The sequence below is a fragment of the Balaenoptera acutorostrata genome, chromosome 5 (genome assembly GCF_949987535.1).
Source record: "Balaenoptera acutorostrata chromosome 5, mBalAcu1.1, whole genome shotgun sequence".
Taxonomy (NCBI): domain Eukaryota; kingdom Metazoa; phylum Chordata; class Mammalia; order Artiodactyla; family Balaenopteridae; genus Balaenoptera; species Balaenoptera acutorostrata.
The window spans coordinates 69,189,347-69,210,448 of record NC_080068.1 but is presented as its reverse complement, the minus strand read 5'-3'; positions in this window follow the sequence as shown (position 1 = coordinate 69,210,448).

Genomic DNA, 21,102 nt, shown 5'->3' with positions numbered 1-21,102 from the left:
CCCTACAGTGTCATCACATCGGTGAAAAGTGATTTACTTAATGAGTTCTCTAATGATGGGCATTCAGGTTGCTTCCAGCATTTTTCTCACTAATACAAACAAGCCAGCAATGAGCATCTTGTTCAAATACCCCTATCCACCTGTATGAGCATATCTCTCATAAATATTTTAAATTAGGTCAAGGAACATACACATTTTAAATTTTGATAGATTTGCCTAACTTTCAAAGACTGTATCAATTAGTATTTCCATCGACAGTGGAGGCCAGTTCCCCTTTTTCTACACCCTCATCAGCACTGGATAGCATCCATCTTTCTGCTATTTTCCTTGTGCTGTTTTCATGCATATTCTTGACTCTGAGTAGAGTCAAGCATCCATTTATATTGTGAATAGCTCTTTGTAATTATTTTTGTGTAAGATGCTTGTTTTAATCTTTTTTCCGCACTTTTCTGTTTGGTTTTCAACCTTTTCTTGTTGGATCATAGCAGTTTTTTTGTAAATTAAATAAATGAATCTTTGAGATATGGGTGGCAGTTATACGTTCCCGTTTGTTTTTCGTCTCTTGGCTTTCTGTGTTTGTTTTTCTGTTTAAAATGTTTGTGTGGTCAAATCTATTCTTTAGACCTTTTGGGTCTTATGTCTTATTTGAAAGAGCTTCACCGTTTCAGAGGATAAAATTCTACCTTTATTCTAAAGTTTTTATGGATTTTCTACATATTGCAAATAACAGACCAAAATGGAATTTATTTTAGGTGAGATGCAGGGCCTCAGCCTTCTCTTTCTCCCTTTCTCTCTCTCTCTTTCTTTCTCTCTTTTTTCTCTTTCTTTTTTTCCCCAGATCACTAGCCTATTGTATCAACACTATTGATTGATTGACTGATTTGTTCTTTAACCACTTATATAAAACGCCACTGTTTCCATAAATCAAATTACTTTTCATACTTGGGTATTTCTCTGGGCTCTATTTCATTCCACTGATTATTCTGTTAACCTATGTACCAGCAGCATTCTGTTTCAAATACTATAGATTTATAATACATCTTTAGTTTCTATGAAGGCTAATCTCTCCATAACTCTTTCATAAAATGAAGGTTTTTTGTGTTTTTTTGTTTTTAAAGGACACTTGGTTATGCTCCAAAGAAAAGACATAGTATTATATTTTACAAAGCCCATTATCATACATATCCTTCAGGTTTTAGGTCAGCAAAATCTTACAATGTATATATGCTTTTTCCTCCTAGGTCATTATATGTTCCGGACCGCTGGGCACACTGAGACTTGACCCTAGTTACTGTTTTAGTGACAACAAGGGGTATCTGTGGTGGGTCTTGAGGAGAATGAGCTTCCCCTTGCAAGCCTTCTGTCCTGGGTGAGGTCACCACACGGCTTTCAATCATAGGAAGGCTCGTCCCCTCCGACACAGGAGGATGAGCTACTTGTACTAGCAAGGGGGGCTCAGAGTGACGTGGGGGTGCTAGAGTATCAGTTCCAACATAATGTCCCCCTTCCAGGCTTCAGTGTCTCATTCTTTTCCAATCAATTCCCTGACTTTTACATGAGAAACTTGGTAAGGCTGTGAATTCAACTGACATTGCAATTCTGCAACCCTCCCAGTTACATTTTATTTCATTTTTAGCAATATGAGCCCGTGGCTATAATAAATAAAAGATTCTTTTAGGGTTGCCATGGAAACTTTCTGGCTCTCAGATCATGACTTGAGCTGAGACTGAAAGAACCTTAGCTGTTTGTAGATGCTCCGGTGCCCTCAGGAGAATCCATCCAGCACCACAGTCCTTGCTTCCATTTGTATGTCATCACAGCCACCTAGTTTGATTAATTGTGAAGCCACCAAATGCCATGAATTATTAGGATCCATTTCCCCTTGGCAAGGAGCTGATCACTGCGCTCAAGCTCATACAGAGAGAGAAAGAGAGAGAAAGATTAATTATGGGGAATTGGCTCATGGGATTATGGAGGCTAAGAAGTTCCCTGACTGCCTGCAAGCTGGAGACCCAGGACAGCAGTGAGGCAGGGGAAAAAGGAACAGATTCCTTCTTCCTCCACCTTTTGTTATATTCAGGTCCTCAATGGGTTGGATGATGCCCACCCACTTTGGGAAGGGCAATCCACCTCACTAAATCCAACTATTCAAATGCTAATCTCATCCAGAAACACCTTCACAGACACATCCAGAAATACTGCTTAATCTGGGCACCCACTGCCCAGTCAAGATGACATATAAAATTAACCATCACACCCCTTCAATCTGGTGCTTGATTTTCTCCACATATTGGCATTTGAAATCTACAACATCAGCATCTCTTGGTGCTCAGGTTTATGATTCGTTTGCAAGGAAAACTTCCAGAATTGATGACCTCTTTGTGGAAAAAGACAGAATAAAAGAATATAAATCTAAACAAGGAGACCAGCCTAACCAGAGCACGGGACGCAGGTGAGAGTGTGTTTCCTTGAGCACTACTAACACGAAACCACCAGCTTGTAAATAAGATTTTCAGCTGAAGTCATAATGTCCCCGGAACATCATGAGTGGGATAATGAACATGAAATGTTCCCCTCTGTTCCTATGATGAGAAATATATCTCCCGGTTAAGATTCTATAGCAAAATTCAAGACACCAACTAAAGGATTACGCCTATCCTAAGGATAAATCAGTGCCTACCACTAATACAATGGATCTTAAAATATGTCCCCAGACCATCAGTGTCAACATCACTTGGGAACTTATTAGAAATGCAAATTCTCAGACCCCACCCCAGACTTATTAAATCAGAGACCCCAGCAACGTGTGTTTTAACAAACCCCAGATGATTTGATGCATATTAATGTTTGAGAGTCACAAGTTTACACAGACCTGAAATCAAGTCCCTGCTTCTCCACTTAAAATCGGTGTGACTTTGGCAAGATTTTTAAGCCCAGCTGCAGTTTTCCCATGTGTCAGCTGGACCTTGACTGTAGCTACCTGATAGGATTGTTATGAAAGTTAAATAATCAAATAAGTGTACAGAGCTTAGAAAGGAGTCTGTCACAGAGCATTCAAAAACTGGGGGTTTTTTGGAACCACCTCTTGGGGCTGTCATGAGGATTAAAAGGGACTATGTTATTAAAGTTTAGTATAGTAAACACCAAGCACATAATAAATAGTCTGTGCTCAATAATGCTGGCCAGTAGTAGTATCAGTGGTGGTGGTAGTAGCAATTATGCTTAACACCTGTACTGAATTTATCTTTACTAGGTATGTTCGTGAACCTTGTACATACTGCATTTTAATACTTAAAATGACCCAATTAAGCATAATTATCACCGCTTTTGAGATGAGGACCTCACGGTACAGAAGAGTTAAGTTTCTCCATCAAGACTATATAGCTATTAAGTGATGGAACAAGGATCCACAACCAGGTGTTCTAGTCCAGAGTCTGTGTGCTTAAGCACTAATCTGGGAAGATACGGAAGAAATGCTGGGAGAGGGAGAGGGTAGAGGGGAGGGGAGAGGGGAAGACAGAAGAGGGGAGGAGAGAGGAGAGAGAAGATACCATTTTATATTTATTCCATTTTCTAAAAATGGAATCCATCTTCTTGCACAATTTGCAGCCAAGGAAATGATGAATAATGTTGCCTCCAGCCTGAGGTTCCAAGGAAGGGAAGAAAAATGTTCAGCAGGAGCCCCCAGGGGCAGGGGGTTGGCCAGCTCTGGGTTTATATCTTTTTTCACTGGTAATGATCTGGGAAACAGAAAAACATTACCTGTCAGTGTCATTGGAGCTGGTGCTATAGGGAAGGGCCCCACAGGACACACGAAATGTTCTAATAGAGAGAATTCAGAAATCCTGGCCCACTTGAGCCAAGACAGCTATAGAAAAATAATCCAAATCACACTCGGGAGAGGAGACAGGGGAGAGGCAGGGAAGGCACAGGTCTTTAGGTCAACTGTCCTGCTGTGACAGGAAAGCCAACACTCCCCAAAGAGCCAAGGCCACAGTAGGGAGAAATTGGAGAGGTAGTGCCCCAAAAGTGGAGAAAGGGAACCCCTTTCCTCCTTCCTTTGCAGCCTGCAAGGGCACACCTGGAAGGTGGCCTTCTGTAGTCGCAGGGAGACTTCAAAGATAACTCCAGTTCCTAAAGATACTCAGGGAAGAGCAACCACAAAAGACGGAGGAACAGAAGAAAGGAATTCTCAGATGTGAGAAATCTAATTAGGTTGGTAATGACTGGAGGACATTGAGACTCATTTGCTAGTACATGAAAAGGAGAGTTTCAATTCAGTTGATCTGGTATTTATTACATGCCTACTATTTGCTAATTACTGTCTAGGTTCTGGTGCAGTAGAAACAAATGAAACCCAGCCCTGCCCTGAGAAGTTCCTAGTTCAATCAATGCAGGAGGAGAATTGTAATTAGATAATACATGCAGTGTAAAAAAGGGCCATTAAAAGGATATCCCGAGAACACAAAGTAGGGGTATATAACACAGTCCAGGCCCAGAAGGGAGCAGGTATCAGGGAAGACCTCCTGGAGGAGGTAGTGCTTGAGTTGAGTCTTAAAAGATAAGGAATATATCAAGTAGTATGCCTTTGGCTGCATGTAACAAAAGATCTAAACTCAACTGTCTCACAAGATGGGGGAACTTATTATACTACATAATATAGAGTCTAGAGACTGTCAAGGACCCAGATTCTTTCCATGTCTCTCTTTTTCCCACCTCAACATGTTAGCTGTGTTTCCAAACCACCATCCCTCATGGTCATAAAATGGCTGCAGAAATTCCAGACATCACATCTGGACATACACATGTCAAGAAGAAGGTAAGGGTCCTTCTCTTTCTGTCTTTCTTTGAAGGAAGTAAATCCTTCACAGAAGCCTGACCTACACACTTTCCCTCATATTTCATTGTCCAGAATGGCTATTCATCCCCACACCTCATCCAAAAAAAGGAAAAAAAACACCATAATTAGGGGGAAAAGGGATTAAGAAAACCCATAATTAACTTAGTCCATTAGGGATCCACTACTCAAGAGAACAGTAGTTACCTAAACAAAGGCAATAAGGGCCCAGATTGCAGAGGATGCTGTATAAACTGCATTTATAGGGCAGGTGTTTGCAGCAACCCCGTTTTGTCTCTAACAGTTTTATTTTGGTATAATTGACATATTTAAATTTTCACATACTTAAAGTAAACAATTTGATATGATTTGACACATGCATGCACTTGTGAAAGATCACCACAATCAATATAATGAACATAACCAGTACCCCTAAAAGTTTTCTCCTGTCCTTTTGCAATCTCCCCTCAGGCCCCTTCCTACCCACTCTTTGCCCCTAGGCAACCACTAATTGACTTTCCATCCCTATAGATTAGTTCATATTTTCTAGAATTTTAGAATTTTCTATAATTGTCAATAATCATGCAAAGTGTACTCTTTTTTTTTCTGGCTGCTTTCAATCAGCAAAATTATTTTGAAATTAACCTATGATTTGTGTGTATCACGTGTTTATTCCTTTTTATTGCTTAGTGGTATTCCATTGTATGGATAAACTGCAATTTGTTTACCCATTCATCTGTTAATGGACATTTGGGTTGTTTCCAGTTTGGGCTATTACAAGTAAAACTGCCATGAACCTTTGTGTAGAGGCTTTTATTTCTTTTGAATAAATTTCTAGGAAGGTAACAACCAGATCATGTGGTAGGTATATGTTTTACTTTTTTTTTTTTTTTTTTTTTAATTTATTTTTGGCTGTGTTGGGTCTTCGTTTCTGTGTGAGGGCTTTCTCTAGTTGCGGCAAGCGGGGGCCACTCTTCATTGCGATGCACGGGCCTCTCACTGTCGCGGCCTCTCTTGTTGCGGAGCACAGGCTCCAGACGCACAGGCTCAGTAGTTGTGGCTCACGGGCCCAGTTGCTCCGCGGCATGTGGGATCTTCCCAGACCAGGGCTCGAACCCGTGTCCCCTGCATTGGCAGGCAGATTCTTAACCACTGCGCCACCAGGGAAGCCCCTGACTTTTTAAGAAACTGTCATACTGTTTTCCACAGCGGTTGTACCCTTTCATATTCCTGCCAATGGTGTTTGAGCATGCCAGTTGCTCTACATCTTCACCAACACTTGATAATCTTTCTAATGTTACACATTCTCATAGATGCCAACAACTCTTTCTATAATAAATACTTTGCAACACCCCCTGTATTATCCAGAAATAAAATTTGTTATTATACCTACCCATAATGAGTAATTACAAAAATGTCAACACAATGCCCTAACTGTAAAGTGAAAGAGAAATTTAAAAAATTTTTTCTAATAAAATAATGTGTGTTTCAGTATGTAGATAGGTGGGCATAAACTAGAAGCCATAATTAAGTAGTCAAATGCTCACACATGCATGTGGAGTCACTGTGAGGGTTCCAATGACAAACGCAGATCAATGCAGGTGTGTCATTTGGCAACCCAAACCCCATAAGCGACACTGCCCTCAGTGATGTGACTTACCAAAATGGTGAACAACTTTACCTAAATTTCCAGACAAATCAAAGCGTATTCTTTATTTTGTTACCTAGGAAATGCATTTGTGTAACATTTAATATTTATTAAAACTATGGAAAAATTGCTTTGTACTTACTTATAAAGTTAGATCCTAGGCTCAGATGCAAAGAGATTTATTTAATTTTTTATGCACCTGAATGTCCAGTGGGTGTTAGAAAGCCATGTGGGCAAGATCTTTGATTATATTCTGCATTAAAAAAAAAATCTAAAAAGGACATTATTGGTACAACTTGGGAAATTTATAAATATGGACTGCAAATTATTAATGTAAAAGAGAATTGTATCAGTGTTAGATTTCCTGAGTATATAATCTGCAGTTATGTAAGAGAATGTCCTTGTTATTAGAAAAGTTAAGGTGAAATATTTAGGGGTAAAATATTAGGATGTCTGTAATTAAATCTCACATGATTCAGCCAAGGAGAGAGAAAGAGATTTTCTTATATATACACAGAGAAAATAATAAAGCAAAAGTGCCAAAATATTACCAGTTGGAGAATATAAATGAAAGGTACCCAGGTGTTCTTTGAAATATTCTTGCATCTTTTCTGTAGGTGTGAATACAGTCAGCCCTCAGTATCTGTGGGTTCCACATCTGCAGATTCAAGCAACCATGGATCAAAAATATTTGGGAAAAAATTCCAGAAATTTCCAAAAAGCAAAACTTGAATTTGCCTTATACCGGTAACTGTAGCATTTACATTGTATTAGGTATTATAAGCGATCTAGAGACAAAGGATACAGGAGGATGTGCCTAGGTTATAGGCAAATACTACATCATTTTATATAAGGGACTTGAGCATCCGTGGGTTTTGGTATCCACAGGGGTCCTGGAACCAATGCTCCATGGATACTGAGAGACAAATGTATTTTCCAAAATAAAAAGCTGAAGAAGGGGGAAAGCTTTTTGTTGGCTGCAGAGCTTAAAGAAAGCAAAGTTATGCAGTATGGGGGATAATTCTTTGCCATGTGAGGCAGCTGTATGCTTTGCAGAGCATCTAGCCCTTCCTGAGCTTCAATCCGCTAAATGCCGATAACACCCCTAAAGGCTGTGGAGTCCACAAGTGCCCCCACCACATTTCTATTAAGAGAGAAAGAGGGGCTTCCCTGGTGGCGCAGTGGTTGAGAGTCTGCCTGCCAAATGCAAGGGACACTGTTTCAAGCCCTGCTCTGGGAAGATCCCACATGCCGCGGAGCAACTGGGCCCGTGAGCCACAATTACTGAGCTTGCGCGTCTGGAGCCTGCGCCCGGCAACGGGAGGGGCCGCGACAGTGAGAGGCCCGCGCACCGCGATGAAGAGCGGCCCCCGCTCGCCACAACTAGAGAAAGCCCTCGCGCAGAAACGAAGACCCAACACAGCCAAAAATAAATAAATAAATAAAAACATCTGATTGTCTTTAAAAAAAAAAAAAGAGAGAGAGAAAGAGACAGCGAACCTGCTCCTGGTACCTCTGCATCACTGGAGGGGACGCCGGGTAATGATGGGCACTGGGTCAGGGGTCAGAAGAATTCGTAGCCCTTTGGAGCTAAACAGAAATGATCTCATTTGTCAAAGAAGAGTTCGTGCACCAGCAGTACCAGCTTACCCTGGGTGGGGGGAGAGGGGAGCCTGATTGAAATGCACAACCTCAGCTCCTACCCCACTACCCCGCCCCACCCCCAAACTGACGAATCAGAATCTGTGTTTGATGTTACTGCATGTTCAAATTTCAGAAGCACTGCTTTGGACTGAGGATTTTAAGCCGTGGTCTCTGAGCATGTCCCTGGGGTGGCGTGGGCCTGGGGAGGGGGTCACCTTCGTTCCTGCTACAACCAGAGGCTCAGCTCCTTGGGCTTCCACTTAAGCTTTGGGTTGAGGAACAAGCCAGACAGCTAAAAACATTAGAAAGCCACCCCCCAGCTCTCATTTTACCAATGAAGAAACAGAGGCCCCTGGAGGTGATGGGACTTGCCAGCACACACTGGATCCATGGATGAGAGTCGGGACTCAAATCCAGTACCCCGACCCTGAGCACAGGGCTCTTCCCACAGTGCTCTCGGCTTGTTTTCCTCAAATAAGTCCAGTAAGAAGCCGGACTGGGTGACGGCGGGTGTCACTGAGCACCGGCAGACCGCAGCCGAGCCCACTCCCCGCTAGAAGCTAGGCCGCAGACCCCTGCAGCATCACCCACCCCGCTGGCCTGACAGACTGACCACCTTAATTTTCCACAGTGCCCACTTGCAGACGTCTGGGCCATCAGCAAATACTTGGCGTGTTGGCTCAGATCACTGAGGCTTTTGTTGGAGACCCTCCAATACCGCCGCCAATCAGCCCCCCATCCCTGCCCTAAGTCCGTGCAGGTCAAAAGAAACAGTTTTCTTTCTAATCTAAACTGAGTTAGCTCTGGGATCTGAGATTCATTTGTTGCATTTCTTACAGCAAAAGAGGAGGCTGTCACGGTGGATGTTCCTCCCAATTGTTTTACCTCCCAAGGGCTGTCTGAGACATTTTGCCTGCACAGGCCTTTACAAATTATCATCTGCCCCTTAGGCAAAGCCGTCTTTATTAACTCATGATCTGAGGCATTATTAATTTATTACTCTGCTTTGTGTAGTGACTTGTCTTAAAAAGGTCCGCAATTAATCACATCTCCCTGCTCCAAGAGTCTCAGTTTAACTTCCTTTTATGTTTTTACTCCTATGCACGAATTTGAAACGGTGAAACGACCCTAAAGCATATATGAAATCTCAAATTGGGTTTTTGCATGTTCAAAAAGTGGAGTAAAATCAATTTAAAAGAAAATATTTTCCTCTCACTGGGAAAGATTATGACCAAGTTTTATTTATTCAGATACAATCTTTCCTCCGCAGAATTGGAAGCATGCCCCCGAGGAAGGTACACTACCAGCCACTCAGACTAAGTCAGTAAATAGGCTGATCCAGTTTTCCTGTTCCAGCTGACTGATAAACACAAACTAAACAAAAGCATGAAAGCTAAAGGGCAAAGTGGGAACCGACTGTTCTTTTGCTTTTATGTTTTCTGCTATTGTTTACTAACTTGAGGCAGAGAAACTAGTGAAAAGTCCACTCGTATTTCTACCTTAAATGAGTTTTTAAATTGCATATTCTTCTAACTGGCTCTGGATAGATCAATGATCAATCTTGAGATTATCCAAATTAGCTCAAGTAAAATTTGTACAGATTGACCAGCTGCTACTGCCTGGTAACTGGGTCCAAGAATCTCACTGTTGGGCCACAACATGTGCATTTACTCTTTTTATGAGTCCTTCATCTCAGATTCACACACGGGAGGCTGAAAGCCCAAGAGCACCAATGTTTGGGCTTCACCTCTCATTGAAATCCTGGTTGCCCCATGTGATGGGCTGAATTGTGTTCCCCTGAAATTCATACACTGAAGCAACCCCCAGTACTTTAGAATGTGACTGTATTTGAAGATAGGGTCTTAAAAGAGGTAATTAAGTTAAACTGAGGTTGTTAGGGTGGACCCCAATCCAATATGACTGGCATCCTTATTAAAAGAGGAAAATTGGACACAGACATGTACAGAGAAAGACCGTGTGAAGACACAGGGAGAAGATGGCCATCTATAAGGGAAGGAGAGAGCCTCAGAAGAAAATAATCCTTCTGACACCTTGATCTTGGACTTCCAGCCTCCAGAACTGTGAGAACATAAATTTCTGTTGTTTAAGCCACTCAGTCTGGGATACTTTGTTATGGCAGCTGTAGGATACTAATACACTCAACTTTCATTCAGGTCTTAAGTTTACTATTTAAGCTAAAAAAAAATAATACACTGGACTGTAAAAGTGACATATGCTTGTAGTGAGTAGAAATCACCTGTGAAGAGAATTTGGAAATCTTGGCAAACTCATAGCCATCAGGTAGGCAGATTCTTGCCAGGGACTTGGTAACTGACCTGTTGGAAGTCATACTCTTAAAATGACCTTCTCCTGTTACAGGTGAGGAAGGGACAGATTATGCATGAGCTGGAGAGGCTTCTCTGAGTTTCTTACCCAGGGGAGCTGACATAGCCCCATGCACATGCCTCCTGGTACAAGAAATGTGGTCTGAAGATTTGAATGAAAGTATATATGTATCTCAATCACTAGGTGAATTAAGATAATTAACATAAGCTACTTCAAAACTTTAGGGTCTTTATATGTAAAAGTTTGATGTGTCTTTACAATAAAAACTGATGTGGAGACTTCCCAGGTGGCGCAGTGGTTAAGAACCCGCCTGCCAATGCAGGGGACACGGGTTCAATCCCTGGACCAGGAAGATCTCACATGTCGTGGAGCAACTAAGCCCGTGTGCCGCAACTACTAAGCCTGCACTCTAGAGCCTGCAAGCCACAACTACTGAGCCCACGTGCCACAATTACTGAAGTCCACGTGCCTAGAGCCCATGCTCCGCAACAAGAGAAGCCACCGCAACGAGAAGCCTGTGCACCCAACAAAGAGTAGCCCCTGCTCGCCGCAACTAGAGAAAGCCCACATGCAGCAACGAAGACCCAAAGCAGTCAAAAAAAAAAAAAAAGAAAAAAGGTGTGGCTCAGCAGGAGTTCTCCTCGATTCAGGGATCCAGGATCCCCCCATCCTGTGATGCCGCCATGTCACCATGGGGCTTTCAAGACAAATACTGTATGATATCACTTATATGTGGAATCCAGAAAATACAACAAATTAGTGAATATAACATAAAAAAGCAGACTCAGATATAGAGAACAACATAGTGGTGACCAGTGGGGAGAGGGAAGCGGGGAGGGGCAGTGTAGGGGGAGAGGATTAAGAGGTACAAACTATTAGGTATAAAATAAGCTACAAGGATATATTGTACAACACGGGGGAAAGAGCTGATATTTTATGACTATAAATGGAGTATAACCTTTAAAAACTGTGAATCACTATATTATACACCTGTAACTTATATAATATTGTACAGCAACTATACTTCAGTAAAATAAATAAATTTTTAAAAACGAGCCTTTCAAGATCACCATGGCAGTGAGAGAGAAAGAGAGCATACAACCCAGCTTTTAACTGCCTAAACCCAATGTGACAATATGTTCATGACCCATTTGTTCCAACTAACATCAAGGGTAGTTGGGAAATGTAAGGGAGCACTTAGAATGTTTGCTGAGCTATGAGGGTCTCTGTCACATTTTTTGAACTTTCATTATGTACTAGCTATAGCGCTAAGAACTTTACATATAGTGTCTTGCTTCATTCTTTTTTAATAAATGTGGAAACTGAGACTTAAGAGGTTAAGTTGCCCAAGGTCAAATAAAAGTAAGTGGTAGAACTCACATGGGAATTCAGATATGTCTATTTCCAGAAGTCCATAGCCCTAGGCTATACTGATGGGAAATTTTTTTACTAAAAGTCTCAAAGCCCTTATCTTTACTTTTATTTGTCTTCTGAATCACTCTGAAAACTGAGGGGGGAAATGAAAGGTTAAAATCCTGAAGTACGATGTCTGCACCATTCAAATTATCTGGGTGCCTTGAAGATATGAAGACTTGGGTTTAAGATTAGTGATTCTCTTATATCAAGTGCAGCATTTTATTTTTAATGTTAAAAAGTTTCACTGAGATAGTATTTCCTCATCTGCTTTGCTTTATTTTAAAAGGAAGATGTTCAGATGTTTCACACACTTTCGACAGATTGTTCCCAAAGTGTCAGAGAAACGAATAATGAAGTAAGATGATGGATGGCACACAGCTTACAGGGTTGAAATTTCATGTACACCCCCAGAAAAGGAGATGCTGCACTCAAGATAACCTGTGACTCATAAACTAGGAACTGTGTAATGCTGAATGGTCAAAAAAGGCCTCAAAAAATACCAGAGCAGGGAAAGGTCACTGGCCCCAAACAAATCAGACTCACCCGAACGTCGATCAGACCCATGTCTACTTCATGGCTGAAGTGAATTCTCTTTGCCTATTTGAGTTGTGATGGAATATCATTTTTAAATCATTGGTCATCTTTAAAATATGGTCTTTGGTTTTGGCCCCAAACCCACTCGCCCGTTTGGTTTGAACACTCAATAACTTCAGTAACTCAGTGATTTTATTTTTTAAAAATTATTAAGAGACACATTTATATGGCTCGAAACAATACTCTGACCTGTGAGACTTGCCCTTAATTTGACCTCGTCTCCAAGAACCTTACTGGAGACAATAGGAAAACCTCAAATATTCAGACTAATTATATGGTGGGGGAGGATAGAAACCAGATGAAGTTAGTAGAAAGTCTGAGTTGTAAAAGATTTTCAGAAATACCATCTTATTTTTTTCTAAGCTAGATTCAAAATCAAAGTCTTGTTAATAAGAGGCCAATGGATAGACGCTCCCAATATTAGTTCCTTCACTGGTGCCAGTCAGTGGCTTAGGGTCCTGTTTTCACTGGTTTGAAGCAAAAAGAAAAGCAAGAATTGTGCAGTGATTTGTTCATGGGTTAAAATTTATTCAGCTTTCAAATTCTGAGATTATTTAATTCTTAGTGTTTTAATTTTAATTTAATTTAATTTAATTTTTTTTTATACAGCAGGTTCTTATTAATTATCCACTTTATACACATCAGCGTATACATGTCAATCCCAATCTCCCAATTAATCCCACCACCACCACCACCACCCCCGCCACTTTCCCCACTTGGTGTCCATACGTTTGTTCTTTACATCTGCATCTCAATTTCTGCCCTGCAAACCGGTACATCTGTACCATTTTTCTAGGTTCTACACGTACGCATTAATATATAATATTTGTTTTTCTCTTTCTGACTTACTTTACTCTGTATGACAGTCTCTAGATTCATCCACGTCTCTATAAATGACCCAATTTCGTTCCTTTTTATGGCTGAGTAATATTCCATTGTATATCTGTACCACATCTTCTTCATCCATTCGTCTGTCGATGGGCATTTAGGTTGCTTCCATGACCTGGCTATTGTAAATAGTGCTGCAATGAACATTGGGGTGCATGACTATTTTTGAATTATGGTTTTCTCTGGGTATATGCACAGTAGTGGGATTGCTGGGTCATACGGTAATTCTATTTTGAGTTTTTTAAGGAACCTCCATACTGTTCTCCATAGTGGCTGTAGCAATTTACATTCCCACCAACAGTGGAAGAGGGTTCCCTCTTCTCCACACCCTCTCCAGCATTTGTTGTTTGTACATTGTCTGATGATGCCCATTCTAACTGGTGTGAGATGATACCTCATTATAGTTTTGATTTACATTTCTCTAATAATTAGTGATGTTGAGCATCTTTTCATGTGCTTCCTGGCCATCTGTATGTCTTCTTTGGAGAAATGTCTATTTAGGTCTTCTGCCCATTTTTTGATTGGGTGGTTTGTTTTTTTAATATTGAGCTGCATGAGCTGTTTATATATTTTGGAGATTAATCCTTTGTCCATTGATTTGTTTGCAAATATTTTCTCCCATTCTGAGGGTTGTCTTTCCAACTTGTTTGTAGTTTCCTTTGCTTTGTAAAAGTTAAGTTCCATTAGGCCCCATTTGCTTATTTTTGTTTTCACTTCTATTACTGTAGGAGGTGGGTCAAAAGAGATCTTGCTGTGATTTATATCAAAGAGTGTTCTTCCTATGTTTTCCTCTAAGAGTTTTATAATGTCTGCTCTTACATTTAGGTCTCTAATCCATTTTGAGTTTATTTTTGTGTACGGTATTAGGAAGTGTTCTAATTTCATTCCTTTACATGTAGCTGTCCAGTTTTCCCAGCACCATTAATTGAACAGACTGTGTTTTCTCCATTGTATATCCTTGCCTCCTTTGTCATAGATTAGTTGACCATAGGTGCGTGGGTTTATCTCTGGGCTTTCTATCCGGTTCCATTGATCTATATTTCTGTTTTTGTGCCAGTACCATATTGTCTTGATTACTGTAGCTTTGTAGTATAGTCTGAAGTCAGGAAGTCTTATTCCTCCAGCTCCGTTTTTTCCCTCAAGACAGCTTTGGCTATTCGGGGTCTTTTGTGTCTCCATACAAATTTTAAGATTTTTTTTGTTCTACTTCTGTAAAAAATGCCATTGGTAATTTGATAGAGATTGCATTGAATCTGTAGATTGCTTTGGGTAGTATAGTCATTTTCACAATGTTGATTCTTCCAATCCAAGAACATGGTATATCTCTCCATCTGTTGGTATCATCTTTAATTTTTTTCATCAGTGTCTTATAGTTTTCTGCATACAGGTCTTTTGTCTCCCTAGGAAGGTTTATTCCTAGATATTTTATTCTTTTTGTTGCAGTGGTAAATGGGAGTGTTTCCTTAATTTCTCTTTCAGATTTTTCATCATTAGTGTATAGGAATGCAAGAGATTTCTGTGCATTAATTTTGTATCCTGCAACTTTACCAAATTCATTGATTAGTTCTAGTAGTTTTCTGGTGGCATCTTTAGGATTCTCTAGGTATAGTATCATGTCATCTGCAAACAGTGACAGTTTTACTTCTTCTTTTCCAAATTGTATTCCTTTTATTTCTTTTTCTTCTCTGATTGCTGTGGCTAGGACTTCCAAAACTATGCTAAATAATAGTGGCGAGAGTGGACATCCTTGTCGTATTCCTGATCTTAGAGGAAATGCTTTCAGTTTTTCACCATTGAGAATGATGTTTGCTGTGTGTTCGTCATATATGGCCTTTATTATGTTGAGGTAGGTTCCCTCTATGCCCACTTTCTGGAGAGGTTTTATCATAAATGGGTGTTGAATTTTGCCAAAAGCTTTTCCTGCATCTATTGAGACGATCATATGGTTTTTATTCTTCACTTTGTTAATATGGTGTATCACATTGATTGATTTGCATATATTGAAGAATCCTTGCATCCCTGGGATAAATCTCACTTGATCATGGTGTATGATCCTTTTAATGTGTTGTTGGATTCTGTTTGCTAGTATTTTGTTGAGGATTTTTGCATCTATATTTATCACTGATATTGGTCTATAATTTTCTCTTTTTGTAGTATCTTTGTCTGGTTGTTGGTATCAGGGTGATGGTGGCCTCATAGAATGAGTTTGGGCACTCTCCTTCCTCTGCAATTTTTTGGAAGAGTTTGAGAAGGATGGGTGATCTCTTCTCTAAATATTTGAGAGAATTCACCTGTGAAGCCATCTGGTCCTGGACTTTTGTTTGTTGGAAGATTTTTAATCACAGTTTCAATTTCATTACTTCTGACTGGGCTGTTCATATTTTCTATTTCTTCCTGATTCAGCCTTGGAAGGTAATACTTTTCTAAGAGTTTGTCCATTTCTTCCACGTTGTCCATTTTATTGGCATAGAGTTGCTTGTAGTAGTCTCTTATGATGCTTTGTATTTCTGTGGTGTCTGTTGTAACTTCTCCTTTTTCATTTCTAATTTTATTGATTTGAGTCCTCTCCCTCTTTTTCTTGATGAGTCTGGCTAACGGTTTATCAATTTTGTTTATCTTCTCAAAGAACCAGCTTTTAGTTTTATTGATCTTTGCTATTGTTTTCCTTGTTTCTATTTCATTTATTTCTGCTCTGGTCTTTATGATTTCTTTCCTTCTGCTAACTTTGGGTTTTGTTTGTTCTTCTTTCTCTAGTTCCTTTAGGTGTAAGGTTAGATTGTTTATTTGAGATTTTTCTTGTTTCTTGAGGGAGGATCGTATTGCTATTAACGTCCCTCTTAGAATTGATTTTGCTGCATCCCATAGGTCTTGGATCATCGTGTTTTCATTGTCATTTGTCTCTAGGTATTTTTTGATTTCTTCTTAGATTTTTTCAGTGATCCCTTGGTTATTTAGTAATGTATTGTTTAGCCCCATGTGTTTGTGTTTTTTACATTTTTTTCCCTGTAATTGATTTCTAATCTCATAGCACTGTGGTCGGAAAAGATGCTTGATATGATTTCAATTTTCTTAAATTTACCGAGGCTTGATTTGTGACCCAAGATGTGATCTATCCTGGAGAATGTTCTGTGTGCACTGGGGAAGAAAGTGTAATCTGCTGTTTTTGGATGGAATGTCCTGTAAATATCAGTGAAATCTATTTGGTCTGTTGTGTCATTTAAAGCTTGTGTTTCCTTATTAATTTTCTGTTTGGATGATCTGTCCATTGGTGTAAGTGGGGTGTTAAAATCCCCCACTATTATTGTATTACTGTCGATTTCCTCTTTTATAGCTGTTAGCGGTTGCCTTATGTATTGAGGTGCTCCTATGTTGGGTGCATATATATTTATAATTGTTATATCTTCTTCTTGGATTGATCCCTTGATCATTATGTAGTGTCCTTCCTTGCCTCTTGTAACATTCTTTATTTTAAAGTCTATTTTATCTGATATGAGTATTGCTACTCCAGCTTTCTTTTGATTTCCATTTGCATGGAATATCTTTTTCCATCCCCTCACTTTCAGTCTGTATGTTTCCCTAGGTCTGAAGTGGGTCTCTTGTAGACAGCATATATATGTGTCCTGTTTTTGTATCCATTCAGCAAGGCTGTGTCTTTTGGTTGGAGCATTTAATCCATTCACGTTTAAGGTAATGATCAATATGTATGTTCCTATGGCCATTTTCTTCATTGTTTTGGGTTTGTTTTTGTAGGTCCTTTTCTTCTCTTGTGTTTCCCACTTAGAGAAGTTCCTTTAGCATTTGTTGTAGAGCTGGTTTGATGGTGCCCAATTCTCTTGGCTTTTGCTTGTCTGTAAAGCTTTTGATTTCTCCATCAAATCTGAATGAGATCCTTGCCAGGTAGAGTAATCTTGGTTGTAATTTCTTCCCTTTCATCACTTTAAATATGTCATGCCACTCCCTTCTGGCTTGGAGAGTTTCTTCTGAGAAATCAGCTGTTAACCTTATGGGAGTTCCCTTGTATGTTATTTGTCATTTTTCCATTGCTGCTTTCGATAATTTTTCTTTGTCTTTAATTTTTCCCAATTTGATTACTATGTGTCTCGGCATGTTTCTCCTTGGGTTTATCTTGTATGGGACTCGCTGCGCTTCCTGGACTTGAGTGGCTATTTCCTTTCCCATGTTAGGGAAGTTTTCAACTATAATCTCTTCAAATACTTTCTCCGGTCCTTTCCCTCTCTCTCCTCCTTCTGGGACCCGTATGATGCGAATGCTGTTGCATTTAATGTTGTCTCAGAGGTCTCTTAGACTGTCTTCATATCTTTGCATTCTTTTTTCTTTATTCTGTTCCACAGCAGTGAATTCCAGCATTCTGTCTTCCAGGTCACTTATCCGTTCTTCTGCCTCAGTTATTCTGCTATTGATTCTTTCTAGTGTATTTTTCATTTCAGTTATTGTATTGTTCATCTCTGTTTCTTTGTTCTTACTTCTTCTAGGTCTTTGTTAAAGATTTCTTGCATCTTCTCGATCTTTGCCTCCATTCTTTTTTCAGGTCCTGGATCATCTTCACTATCATTATTCTGAATTCTTTTTCTGGAAGGTTGCCTATCTCCACTTCATTTAGTTGTTTTTCTGGGGTTTTATCTTGTTCCTTCATCTGGTACGTAGCCCTCTGTCTTTTCATCTTGTCTATCTTTCTGTGAATGTGGTTTTTGTTCCACAGGCTGCAGGATTATGTTTTGTTTTTAAATTATTTTTTCTTTCAAGAAATGATGATGGAATAGGCTTTAAAAAAATAAACAACTTGTTCATTTAGCAAAGCAAAAATTTGACACCCCTTTGTCTGACTCCCAAATAGTTTTAGAATTTTACTCATCTGTAAAATCTAGCAATGTTGGCCTCAGTGTCTTTAGAGACCTACTTTTCTTAATGAACAAGTAACAGGTTGGTAAATATCTGGATATCAATCATCTCTTTTGCCACAGAGTCAGTAGAGAGTAGTGTTTGAGAGCCTGGACTTCACAATCAGTCAGACTTCAATTCCAACCTTGGTTGTACCACTAACATCAGTAAGATCTTGGGCAAGTCACATGACATCTCTAGACCTCTGTGTCCTCATCTGTAAAATGGGGATAATAACAACACAGTATCTATTTCTTATAGTTAATGTGAGAACAAAATGAGAAAATGAATGTGAAGGAATTAGCCCATAGTAAACGATCAATGAACATTATTATGATTATTAACATTATTAATAAATAAATGAGTGCTTGAAACATGGACTCTTAGCAAGAGTTTGGCTTGCACTCTTCCATATATTGTGAATTTGCCACACAAACCGTGTCTTCTGGGATGTTTCCAAAATGAATTGGTTTGGCCCCTGTTAGATGAGCCCGGCTTTCAGATTATAGCATATTAAGTGTCGAGACTTTTTTACCTGATTCTCCCCCCTCCATCTCTGCTCTCCCCCCACTCCCCATCTCGGACTCCCTGGCACCAAATGCCTTGGCCACCATGCTGCCTTGGATGCCCCTCATGTCTTTCAGTTTCCACAGAGACACCAGGACAACCAAAGACAGACAGTGGTGGCTGCCCTCCGGGCTCCTATCACAGCCACACGCAGACTCTCAAGGGAGCTTAGAGACAATGTCTGTCTGACCTTTTCATTTTATCCACGAGGTAACTACAGTGGAGGATGTCAAAGTGACATAGCTGTAAAGTTAGGGAGGAAAAGAGTCATGGCTGAGTGCATGTTCAAAGTCATTAATTCTTCCTCTCTAAATAGCACACTGTATGACCATAACTTCCTTCACGGGGCTAAGGCAGTATGCACATATGTGTACCTGTCCATCACCAAACATTGAAGCAGAGTTAACTTGGGGATCTAGCTGAATTGTGTCGAGCATTCATCACCACCTACCATGCTGAGCCCCTCCCTGCCTCTCATCTGGCATCTCTTTCTGTCTCCTCCCAAACACCCAGTGCCCTCAGATCATGCTATTCCAGCCCCCTGTTATCTGTTTTCATAGCACCTTGTATTTCTCTTTCCCAGATGTTATCACAATTCAAATTTTACTTCTCCCCTTCCATACTCTAAACTCTCAGAGTGGCTCAGTCTGTTTTTGCTCAACATTGTATCCCAGCTTTTGGCATGATTCCTAGAACATCACAGGCCTTCAATAAATATCTGTTAAATGAATGGATGGAGGGAGGGAGGGATGAAGAGATGGATATATGGATGGATGGATGGGGTACCCAGACTATTATCATCCCCTGGAACTCTAAGATTAGGATCTCTCACTACTTCCTGTCCCATCAAAATGCATTGCCTTGTTTTCCATGTTTATATCTCCTTGCTCTCTGAGTCTTTTTAATTTTTTAGACACATCTGAATAAATGCTCTCCAGAGCAAAGCACATGCATTTTAACAGGAGCCGTGGTCAAAACAAAATGCCTGAGGAATAACTCTAATAGAGAGACTCCAGGCCTTGTGGACGTGGGGAAGAGTAAGAGATTGAGTCACAAGTCCCTTTGGTAACCTCTAATTCAGCAATTCTAGTAAAGAAGTGACTCAAGTAAATCATGGAGTTGGCATAGTGAATGGTTAAGAGCCAGGACCTGGACTCTGGCTCTACCACTCAGTGGCTGCGTAACCTTGGGCACATTACTTAACTTCTCTGTATCTCAGCTTCCTGCTCTGTAAAATTGAGATGATACTATTCAGCCCATGGGGTTATGGTGAGAATTTAATAGGACATTCTATCCAGAACATTTAGACTAGTACCTGGCCTGCCTCAATTAACATCAGCTATTGTTTTATATGAACTCGTGCCTTGTTTTTCCTTTTTTTTTCCACAAAGAAACCATAAGCTCTTTTTCAAAACAATTTATTTATTTAATTTATTTATTTTTGGCTGCATTGGGTCTTTGTTGCTGCACGCGGGCCTTCTCGAGCTGCGGTGAGAGGGGGCTACTCTTCATTGCGGTGCGCGGGCTTCTCACTGTGGTGGCCTCTCTCGTTTCGGAGCACGGGCTCTAGGTGCGCGGGCTTCAGTAGTTGTGGCGCCTGGGCCCAGTTGCCCCATGGCATGTGGGATCTTCCTGGACCAGGACTCGAACCTGTGTCCCCTGCGTTAGCAGGCGGATTCCCAGCCACTGCGCCACCAGGGAAGCCCTCATGCCTTGTTTTCCGCCCCATATAAAATGACTGTGTTGATCACACGCTTCCTCTATCAGATTTCACCATCTGTCTCAAAATCCAAGCCAAAGTTTGACTTGCCACCACTGAGAAAGCTCACAGGACTTTGTCTTTGCTTGTAGGCCTGTGCAGAACAGCATTCCAGGTGGCCCTGGTGGACAATATGATGTTCCCATGGCGTGGTGATTTTGAGGGCAATCTCCATGTGGAAGCATCAATTCTGGAATGCATGTTTTTTAAAAAAGTCAGCTGTACGAAGGAGGTGGGCTCTGCTTAGCTGAGATCATGTCTTGGGAGCCCAGATGTAGCAGATGAGGACACACAGACCCCGTGTTCTTTCCAGGTTTTGGGTGCGGAGCCCTGTTCCCAAGGCAACAGTGGCATCAGACCTCTGTCTGATGGCTCTGGATCCCTGGTGACCTTTACCTTTGGCCTCTCCCCCTGCTGATAAGCCTCTCGCAGGGCCTCTTGGTAACGTTCCTGTTTCAGTGTGTTTACCTTTATGACAAAGGCACATCTCATTATTAATGGGGG